Source organism: Gobius niger (assembly GCF_951799975.1).
Source record: "Gobius niger genome assembly, chromosome: 14".
Classification (NCBI taxonomy): domain Eukaryota; kingdom Metazoa; phylum Chordata; class Actinopteri; order Gobiiformes; family Gobiidae; genus Gobius; species Gobius niger.
The window spans coordinates 20,283,143-20,294,744 of NC_136865.1; positions in this window are offsets into that span (position 1 = coordinate 20,283,143).

Below are 11,602 nucleotides of genomic sequence, written 5' to 3' on the forward strand. Positions count from 1 at the left end.
ACCTAATTTGAAAGCCAAGACCCTTCTAGTTTCTAAAAATATGTGTGAGATCTATGTGAGTGAAACACAACTTACGCTACATTTGGTTAAAACAATGGGTTAGAACCACTGTCAAACAAATGATCTTTCCTAAGCAAGCGGATCCCAAAGTACAGTCTGGGGACCTCCAAAAGGTTGTGCACACATCCTTCAAACTGTTTCAGTTTTAAATTAATTTTAGGTTTATTTCTTTAATTATATTCAATAATAGAATTAAGTCTATTAAGTCCATCCATTTTCTTATGCTTTATCTGAGGCCGGGTTGTAGAGGCAGCAGTCTTCCCTCTTCCACGCACGCCTCTTCCAGATGTTCTGGGGGGACCCTGAGGTGACACCAGGCCAGCTCAGAGACATAGTTCCTCCAGCATGTCCTGGGTCTTCCACGAGGCCTCCTCCCAATAGGACATGCCTGGCACACCTCCTGAGGGAGCCGACCAGGAGGCATCCGAAGCAGATGACCTAACCACCTCAGCTGGCTCCTTTTGACATGAAGGCGAACTCTAATCCGAGCTCCTCCCAGGTAACTGAGCTCCTCACACGATCTCGAAGGGTGCGCCCAGCCACCCTGCGAAGGAAACTCATTTTGGCTGCTTGTATCCGTGATCTTGTCCTTTCGGTCATTACCCAAATCCCCTGACCATAGGTGAGGGTAGGAACATAGATCGACCGGTACATCAAGAGCTTTGCCCCCAACTCAGCCGCACCAATCGGTCCCTCACTCGTGAACACGACCCTGAGATACTTGAACTCCTCCACTTGAGGCATCTCTCCACCGACCTGAAGAGGGGATGCCACCTTTTTCAGATGGAGAACCATGGTCTCGGATTAAAAGGTGCTGATCCTCATCCCAACCACTTCACACTCGGTTGCAAACCGACCTAGTGCACGCTGAAGGTCCTAATTCAATGAAGCCAACAGAACAACATTTTACAAGTGTTATATGTAAACTGAAACATGCATATTCTTTGAAAAGTTTGAATTCATTTTGTAGACACATGATGAACCCCATGATATCTTTGAATCTATAGTGAGGTGCTTGGCTTTGGGAATGATTAGAAAATATTACATACATTACAAAATACATTACAAAATAGTACAATACACAGAATGCAAGAAGTTTGGCACAGAGGGATTGGGTGTGCGCCTGTTGAAACTTTCACTTTCTATTAATTGAAAGTGATGATTGTAGCCAGACTGTTTCTGGACTTCCTCTTCCTTCAGGGCTATAAAAATGTATCCCCCTTTTCCTCATTTAAGCAATGGCAGTAGTGGAAGTCACCAAGGGTCAGCGGCATGTCTTCGTCAATAAGCAGAAGGCGTCCGAATGGGGCCATAAAATTCACCTCCTCAGTCTGCTCAGTCTGTGCACTCTTATTTTCTTTAGAGCGGAGCGCGGAGTGTGCCGTGGCAGAGGGGGACCCCTTCAAATGGAAAGAAGGGGAGCGGGTCAGGAGTCGTAAAAGTCTTCCTCCGATTGTCCGCTGTAATAATCCACAGAGGCGGCATGTGCCCGAGTGAATGGAGGAGGAGTAATTGTCTTTAGCAGAAGTTTTAGGACCGCACTTCACCATCAGACCGCAGGACCACACAGCCACGCATTCAGATGTGCACTTAGGAGATTACTATGGCACTCTCTTAGTGATAAAACATGTATCGATGGTGATCCTTTTATCACCAATACATGCAGTTGTGCTCAAAGGTTTACATACCCTTGCAGAATTTCATCGTAGGCCATCACAGTTGGGCTGTCATATATACCTAGCAGTAGCCTGGTTAATGTCTAAATAGTTGAGACATGATGAATAAAGCTGCAGAATTGTGAAGTGAGGGCCTTTACAACATTGTCTAATTTTACTGCTTGTTCCTGTTCTTGTATCTTAATCAGTCGGTATAAATAGCATCACACCAACAGGCCACACATTCCCACTCATTCATAAGAGCATATATAGAGGATAGCGAGATGTTCAGCTTTCTCCCCGTCCCCTCCTTCAGATTTGGGAGAAGCTGAATTTTCACACTGTCTTGTCTCTGCTGAAAAAGCCCTGGGCCAGCTTTTTACCACTCTGTGTCTGTGTGTATACATTCACACCATCCATTCGCAGTTACATAACAACTTCACTGTGCATTCCTCTTACAGCGTGAGCAAAAGATTTGCAAAAACCCAATATACAGAGTTAGAGCTTTTACTCCCATGTGAGTCCTGGAGTAAAACAAGCTGCATTTACTGTAAGAGAAGCAAAATATGAATACACTTTAGTATGGATCCTGGTAACTGTTTAGATTGAGCAGTATTTATTTAAATCAACAAGTATTCAGCCAAGATAAATACATTGTGTACCAATTTGTCTGATATTGATAAACAAGGAACAATAAAATTCAGCCTAGTTCAAACTCACAATGTTGTAGATGCAGTATATCATACTATTTTGTAGTGTTTCTCGAACCTGTCACATCACTAAACCAGATTTAAATGGGTATTAAATGGACAAAATCATAAACTAAAAACACTTTTGGAAACACTTTATTTTACACTACCCTTGATACATTGTACCTGCCAAATTTAGTACAATGTAATGTGAAATGTAACAAAGTGCAATAACTTGTACCTATGGGTTACATACACAATCTAATCATTTGTATTTGTAGTTTGGTGGTACAAAAATGTAATAAGACATAACTCTAACCCTAACCTTAAGCCCTAACTCTATAGGTTTTATGTCATATTACCTCCAAAGTACACATAGCTCCACAGTGTACGTCCTACATAATTACAAGTTATTACAGATTGTTACAAAGCAGATTACATTGTATTCAATTTAGTTTGGTACAATGTATCCAGGTAGTGTAAAATAAAGTAGTGTTCAGGTCCTTTTTGTCTTGTGGACCCCTGGAACCCCCACCTCAAGGGTCATACAGAAAACTTAGAAAGGATCAGTAAAATTACTCTTAATTAGAACTGAGACAATGTTGTGTGTTCAAAATAAAGCTAAAATTCAAACATTGGCCTTTCTTTTCAAAATAATGCTCTAATAGTCGTCAGTTTCATCTATCTTTTTAAGATAAGTACCATAAGGCCATACCGCCTTTGCTCTGAGTCTGAGTCAGACCTCGGAGGCTAAGCAGGGTAGAGCCTGGTCGCTACTTGGATGGGAGACCGTTTGGGAGTGACTGTAGTGAATGTAGTGAGTGAGGTTGGTGGTGGTCGGATGGCACAGACTGGTCGCCTCGCTTCCATCCCTCTACCCCAGGGCAGTTATGGCTACAATAGAAGCTTACCATCATCATGTATGGAGTGAATGAATAAAACAATGTAAAGCGTGTCCAGAAAAGCGCTTTATAAAACAAATGCATTATTTTATTATTATAATTCCCCTCTGGTCCCTGTACCCCTGGTTGGGAAACACTGCACTATGCATGATCCTATATCACTTCCTGAAGCAATCACTGTTGTCAGTTGTTTCTGACATTTTAGATCTGCATGTCACTTCTGTCCCTGAGAGGCTGCTCCAGGCCAGTGAGAGTCTTTGGACACTTGTGGAGAGGGGAGGAGTAGGGGGTGTAGCTCTTTGAACACATTCCAGACAGTAATGAGTAAACAGCCACACTTTAGAGTGACAGGGAGAGGACATGCTGTTCCTGTTGAAATCGTGTTATTCACTGGGATCAGGTGCAGGGCTAAGAAGACATATGGTTCTTGTAATGTGTCTGCGGCTTCCGGTCTATATACCTTGAAAAATGCTGCTTGGATTGGTGGAGCAAATTAGTGTGAATGTAAAATGAACACTTTTGTTATTTCTCGTCATGGCAAAGCAATTGGACCAAACCAATCATCTTTAGGCTCACTGGTAAAACCTCTGAACAATATGGCATTGTGGATTGTAAAGGACTGACTACAACATAACATCCAGCTGAAGGATCTTAAAAAGGGACAAGGATTTCACTGATTTATTTTGACATCTCCAAACATGACGATAATCTAACATGGCTATATTAATAACCTCCACTGCAAGGATCCCTAACAGAGCCGTATGGTTTGAACAAAGAAACGGTGTAACGCTTTCCGTCTTTTGGAGATTGAACTGTTTTCCACAGACGGACACACTTTAAAGTCTGGCATCTCTTCCATGAAACAGTTTCATTATCCGCCACAATACAGCAATTTCTAAATCCACAAAATCATGTCAATATTCCCCAAAGGGAGGGTCAGGATCCAAACGTTGGTCACAGAATGGTCTAATACATTTTGATTTATGGCTTATTTGAAATAATGTGAAGATGGGTGTGTATTTTTAAAAAGTGGACCTATTATCCAAAACTGAGGCTGAAACATTTTTTTTGTACCTCAGCAATGACGTAATTTGTAAAAGTTTCTGATTGGCCTGGACCACCTTCTGGCACCAGTGGGAATGATGTGTTTTCATACAAGCTTCATACAAGATGTTTTTTTGATACAAGCTTTCACTTTCAGCTAACGGCATGCTAGCAAATCTATCCTTGTAAGCATTGTGGGCTTTAAGAAATCCAGAAAATCCAGTCCAGAGCGCTTAAACCTTTAAAGGGTGCTCCATCAATCAACTTGAGCGCTATTGGGGGACATAACACAAGTTTATTTCTGTTGTAACATTTTTCTAATTTTTAAGTGGTAAATAAACAATACAAAGGTTTACATATAAAATATACTTTAATTACTTTCTGGTCTCGGGGTTTTCTGATATTGATGATCACACCTAGACAAGAGTTTTTGTAATGTGATTTTGCTTCACGTGCAGTGGGACATAGTCCTATAGTGTTTATTGGTTCTCTTGTCAAGAAACTACTGTAAGCATGAATAATTGATGCAACGGGCAAATGAAAAACGAATGAACTTTAGGTTGTATGATCAAATGTGGTGCCTGCCTTTTTCATGCTGTAATTTCACTTATTTCACTTCGTCCTCCAAAACCAATAGATATATCATCACAAATTATGTAAAGAAATGTACCATGAATTTAGCCAGACTTGGGTCTTTTTCAAGCTTTAGAGAAAACATGAAGTTGAGAGCATGACCGGTCTCTGCTGATTGGTCGAATGCCACAGTAGCGGGATCTGTGATGTAGGGTGATCTCTTCTGATTGGCTGAGTGAGGACTACATGCTTCTTTACCTTATACTGATGTGCAGCAGGAAGGCCATATGTAAAGTTTGCAGAAACAACCAAAAATAGTCACTTGCCCTATAAAGGGTTAAACAGTTGAAGAATGAGCGACCAACGTGAGCAGGATTGCGCAAAACATTGTGAATGAATTAAATTACTTTCCCAGGAACATTATAGCATTGTAAAAAAAATCATTCTAGTACAGATTTGCATACTGTCAACTTCCATCTACAAAAGCCTCTTCTCACTCATGGAACTCTAATTCCTGGACAACTGGGTGACTTTAAATTTGATTAAAAGCCCAGTTAAGTCAATTATCACGATATGTAGTTATAACCACACCTTAAATACCTATAAAATATCACAAACGAGCTGTACTATGTTAAGGTGGTGAAACATACAGATCAGTGTTAGGCAGTGTCACATCATTACAAAACTAAAAATGCAGGAAACTGTAAAAATTGAGGAAGTACCTCCCACTCATCTGATGTGCTGTTTCTTCCGAACGAGCTGCTCATTTTAAAAGCTCTCAGCACCAAATGACAAAAACAAGCGGCAGACATTTGCACTGGACCAATGCGGGGACATGTTTTCCTTTCTTCGAGCACTTCAAGTAACATAATGAGCAGTTAACATGAGCCTGCTGAAGCCATACAGATTTTTATGAGGGTATTTCAGAGTACGGGACCCTATCATCACTGAGGCGTTAGTAGAGTCGCACAGCCAGTAAAATGGGAATCGGACTTTAATGGTATAATGATTGGAGAAGAACAGCCCCTGGCAGACTGTTATTTTAGAACTACTGCGAATCTTTGGTATTGGGGATTATTACAGTTATCCAATACTGTACAGTCAAAGTGGTTCCCAAGGACACGAGAGTAACCTGGCCACACTTTAGAAATCTTTTTATTATTAGTGGTCATGTGAACATCGGAAATTAAGCTGATACAAATTGAAACAGAAAATGGACTAAGTTTGCATATATCTTACTCACAACATTTTTTGATTTGTCTAAACTATATTTGGGTTACGGCACAACAAAAAAGTTGAGACCCAAATTTTTTGGTGCCGTAACCCAAATACTTACTTCTGGCGTTACATTGGCCTGTAGGCTGTAAGCTCCAGTCGAGAAGCTTTTAGATTTGGGTAAAGCCGAGCTGGAGGAAATGCGCTTGGTTAAGGCAGGGATTAAGAGGTTAAATAAGCATTAAATAAGCCAAAAAAAGATGAAACTATGATTAAAAACCACCCGATCTTTTTCTATGCATATTAGAATAAATATTTTCTAGGAAAGGCTCACGACCGTCTGAAAACGGTTTCGTGACTCATTTCCGATTCCCGACCCAGCAGGCGAGAACCACTGGTCTGGACAATTGGTAAACACTTGAACTCGAACATGTTTGAACTCAGCGGTGGCCAATGCATTTATGAAAACTATATCAAACACTCCCTACATGTCTCTCAGTTTGATACAAAAAGATCCTGGCATTGGCATCTTGGAATATGCCAGGGAAGGAAAGGAAACTTTATTTACATAAACACATGGTAATTCTGTGTGGCATATTGCATGGGCGAGCTAGGTGGCTGTTGACCCACCACTCGGTACATAAAATTCCTGAGACAACGCCATGGGCAATTCACCTCAAATAAAATAAAAATGAGTTAACCCATAGGCAGCGAAGGTCTGTTGAAATTGATAGGACAGGAGCAACTTACGAAACATGGAGGATTTATTTTCGTTAACTTTGTTTTAGTGCAATAAATATTTTTAGACAAGTTTCAATTCATAGTTTCATCGTTCGCATCCCATGGCTATTCGACGAAGAGCGAATCCATTTACGGCCAAAAACAGTTCCACTGTGCAGTAGAGCAGGGCAGAAGGGGAACATAATGACCTCAATTAAGCCCCTGCCCCTCTGTGTGAGAACCACTAACCACTATGCCACTGTGAGACACAAAATGGTAAATGGCAAATGGTCCCATTCTCTTACCTCTGGTCCCTGACCCACAGTTTGGGGGTTTCTGTCTTACCACTGAGCCTGTGAGTAGCCCAATTCGTTTTAGACTGTGCACATTCAGAGAACCGGAGTTACTGTAAGTAACTGTGCTCATGACAACCGTGTAGATTCAACTCCTAGATTCACAATCATTTTTAGACAGTCCGACATCGGTCCAGATGAATCCACATGCATGAGTTTTACACACGGCGTTCAAGAGCAGTAGAAGTTTTCACAGCAGTTATAAAACGGTGCAATCAAAAATCAATCAAAAAATCCATCCATCCATCCATCCATCCATCCATCCATCCATCCATCCATCCATCCATCCATCCATCCATCCATCCATCTTCTTCCACTTGTCCGTTGTCCACAGAAGGACGCCCTCACGATTCTCAAGCCTGTTGGTCTCTCATAAGGGGCTTCTGAACCACTCTTTGTCTGACCCGTCACCTGGGACCAGTTTGCCATGGGAGACCCTACCAGGGGCACGAAACCCCCGACAACAGAGCTCCCAGGATCATTCGGGCGGGTTAAGGTGGCGGTTCCAGCCAGGAGGGGCCATCAGGACCCTACAACAGTACATTAAAAGTAAGACAGAAGCTATATGATGCACAGTACACACACACATGTACATGCAATAATAATCCAATAATTATCTACTGGCTTATTTTTTTTGTGGTAACTGTTTGACCAGGCAAATAAAAAAATACATTCCAAGGCAACATTTGGTAAAACACTGAAAACTCATAAACACAGCCACAGTCCACACATTCGTCATCTGGCACAAGTCTCTGCTTATAAATGTTTATATAAAGGAGAAACAATCACATAATCGGTGACGTTCTTGACATACAGTCCAGAAAGAGGCGGGGTTACCGAAAGTTCCTAACACCTAATGATTCAAATGTGCCATTTTGTAAACCGCTTACCATTGGACTACGCACCTGCTTTGTGACTGCACCCTCTCATCTCTATTGTGCCCTGAACTACTGCAGAGCACACTTGAAAGCCAGATGTGTTAACAACTGTCCACTCCGTCACTGCCGCAGTATCCGCACCGTAATCATGTATTGTGTGGAGTTTATTCACTGCCCTCTTTCACACCTCTCTCCGGAGCTGCCGCGCTGTTGTGTCAGGAGCCGCTATGGGGATGGTAAACACTCAGTCTGGGTGGTCCCCCCTTTTCTCTGGGCGTCCCGAGTCGGGCCGGACAGACGCACTGTAAGGGCCTTATGACAGGAGAGCAGCGTCTTTGTGTGCTCGGTGGCTGCTGCGCTCTCCAAGTAGCCTCATACATATTGAAGGGGGCTTTGAGGAATCCGCCAGTGTGCGCGGCATATCCGAGTCCCCCGTATTTACATTTGAGTGTCAATCTCGGACACCTCTTTCTCTCTCTCTTCTCTCTCCTTTCTGTCGACATCGCTCTAAAAGTACTTCTGCATTCCTCTTTTTCAGTTTTCGCACCCTACCACCTGCCCACTTCCACACTCTCTCTCCGCTCTCCTTCGCACCACTCTCGCTTGTAAAAGTATTCCGTTTTTTTTTTCTTTTTCGTATTGTACATTTTGTGCGCCTCTCTCAGGGACTGCCACTACAGGCTGCAACGGCGATTTAAAAAAAAAAAAAAAAAGGTCTCACTTTCTAAAGGTCATAGAAAAAGAAGACTTGGGACACTTTTTTTGCCCCTGTTCTAGTTCAAACAGTGGAGTGTATAGTCGAAACATTATTTGTCTTTCTCTGCAGTGGGACATACAGTGAGTTCAGATGGAATTCAGCCACCGCCAGTCGCAGCCCAAACTTGTCAAAGCCATTTACTTTCGGGGTCCACATACAGCAACACCAGCGGAGTAGTTTTCCTTGATTGTCTCTGTCACTCAGTGGGGCTATACAGGCTGCTTCAGGTGGAACTCGGGGTCTTTTCCATTTAGAGTTTGTTTATTTTGTACTTGAGTCTCTCCGATTAGTCCTTTTTTAGATCTGTCCCAGTTTAGTTAAGTATAATCCTGGTGCTACTTGGAAAGTAGTACTCATTGTTTCTTAGATGGCACTTGGTGTGAAAAGTCTGAAAGCCATTGTGAAGTAGGTTGGTAACCCCTGCCAATCTATGTTTCACAAATTTTGAAGGTTTAAAGGTGCATTATGCAAATTTTTGTGTGAAAATAAAAGTTGATATTTGCGCATTTTTTACTTTGTAGTGATCCAATGTCTGTGTGAATGGTCAACGTAGCGCCTTTACTTTCCATCACGGTGGTCTCTACAACGCTCCAGGATCACTTGTTTTGTAGGTTTTCTGATGAGAGCAGTGAAAGCTTTTTCGGAGCTGCCGCGCTGTGAAGCAGTGAAAAGCTTCCAAACAATTGATCCCGGAGCGTCCTAGAGACCACTGTGTTGAAAGTAAAGGCGCTACATTGACCCCTCATACAGCCACTGGGTCACTACAAGGTCAAATCTGCAAAAATATAAGCTTTTTTTTTCTACATAAAAAGTTGGGTAATGCACCTTTAAGCTATTTTCGGACATTTTTTGAAGTTTTTAAGTTCTTAAAACAGCACAAGCAGCACAAGCCCGACCAAACATGAATATCACGGCAGGAGTCGCCTCACAGGGGCTTGCTGACGTGGTCAAACGGAAGAGCAGCTTGAAAATCAACAACGGCATCAACAAAGATGCAGATGGGAAATGTTTATTGTTCATTTTCCGAGGGAAGAAGGTCTTGAACCCGTCATACACTGAAGCCACAATTCAGCAAGATGTATCCAACCAAATATTTGTCTTTGATGTGTTTACCTTTCGGAAAATTTGGAAAAACAGCACAGTATCTCCTAATTTGAAACTATTTGCTGTAGGTTTTACACCATTTGCAGCTTGACCATTCGAACCCAAAGGTTGTGCTTGTTTATGGGAATCCACAGTGGTTTGAAATCAATCACCAATGTTGATCTAAAGTTAAACAGACTTTGTCGCGCTTTGAAGTGTCATGTGCTGCAACTGTGGGTGGGATTTTTTGCAATATTTTAGCCACAATAAATATGATTATGCTAAAAATGGTAGTGCCTGGGTAATGTATGTATGACAAACTATCCCGACTGTCAGAGATGATGAAGTACGGAGTTCCATCTGGATTTCATTGTACTCTTCTTCAAAAGGCATACCAGCGTCAGGGCCTATTCATATTATCCATCTAAGAGGAGCATATAGACTACTCTTAGTCATGCAAAGCACAGGGAGGCCTTTTCAAACAGTGAATGAGATCATTCCCTTGTTTGGTGGTGTACAAAAGGTGCAAAACCAGTGAAACTATTTCGAATTATAATCAGATCGAACAATGCAACCGTCTGATGTATCGCAATGATATATACAGTATATATATCAAAAAGCACATTGAGAACTAATCTGAATCCTTGAATAACAAGACCAGTGTTAATACAACCTATTTGATTGGTTTGATTGGTTACAACAAGAAAATGGCAAAGGCTGGGTTTATTTATGTAATTCAATGGCCCTGTAAACAATGCACCATCTTTCCTCCAATCTATATATTTATATAATAAAGTTCAGCCTATGATGAATAGCTTAAGTCATTCCGGTTTGAGTCAGTGTGAACCAATAGATCAATATAAGATAAATAATGTATCAAGGGTGTACGCACAAATGAATATGCAGACCAGGGCAGCACAAAGTAACTTATGCGATACGGCTGTGCAATATTGTGATACCGATATTATTGCGATACTTTACCAAACCATTTCCACGCAACATGTTCGATTCTATTCAATCTCTTAACCCCCACCTGAACTGAGCAAATTTTTTACAGTTTGGCTTTATCCAAAAGCTTCTTGGGGAAAAAAGTGTCAAAATAGCAACAAAAATGAGACACAAACGAGGATGAAAATGCAACAAAAGAGCGATGCAAATGTAACAAAAAAGCCAGAAAAGAGCAACAGAAAAGTGACAAAAAGGCAACAATTTTTCTTTCAAAAAGTTAAGACAACGTGGCAACAAAGCAAGGAAAAAAAAAGCTAAATTTAAATGAGCTTTGTAGGTCTTGGCTTTCAAATGAGGCATTACACTGACCTTATATGTGACCTTACGGATTTGGAAAAAGCTGAACCAGAGAAAATGCACTTGGTCAAGGCGGGAGTAGTTCACAGAAGTCATAAAAAAAACACAAAATCAAGATTAAGAAGGCTAAAATTGAAGTAAACTATGAAATGCTAAACTAAAACTGAGCTTTTACACATTTATAAGCTCAGTGCATTGTTTGTTTTTGGTTGAGTTTGCAGAAAAATGTGTCGATCTCTTCTTGTGATATGGATTTTGCATCAACTAATATTGCGATACAATATTTTTTGCGATATATTGTGCAACCTTAATGCAGACCAACTATCACTTGTCACTTGTGCTGCACAAATGGGACACAATGCACACAT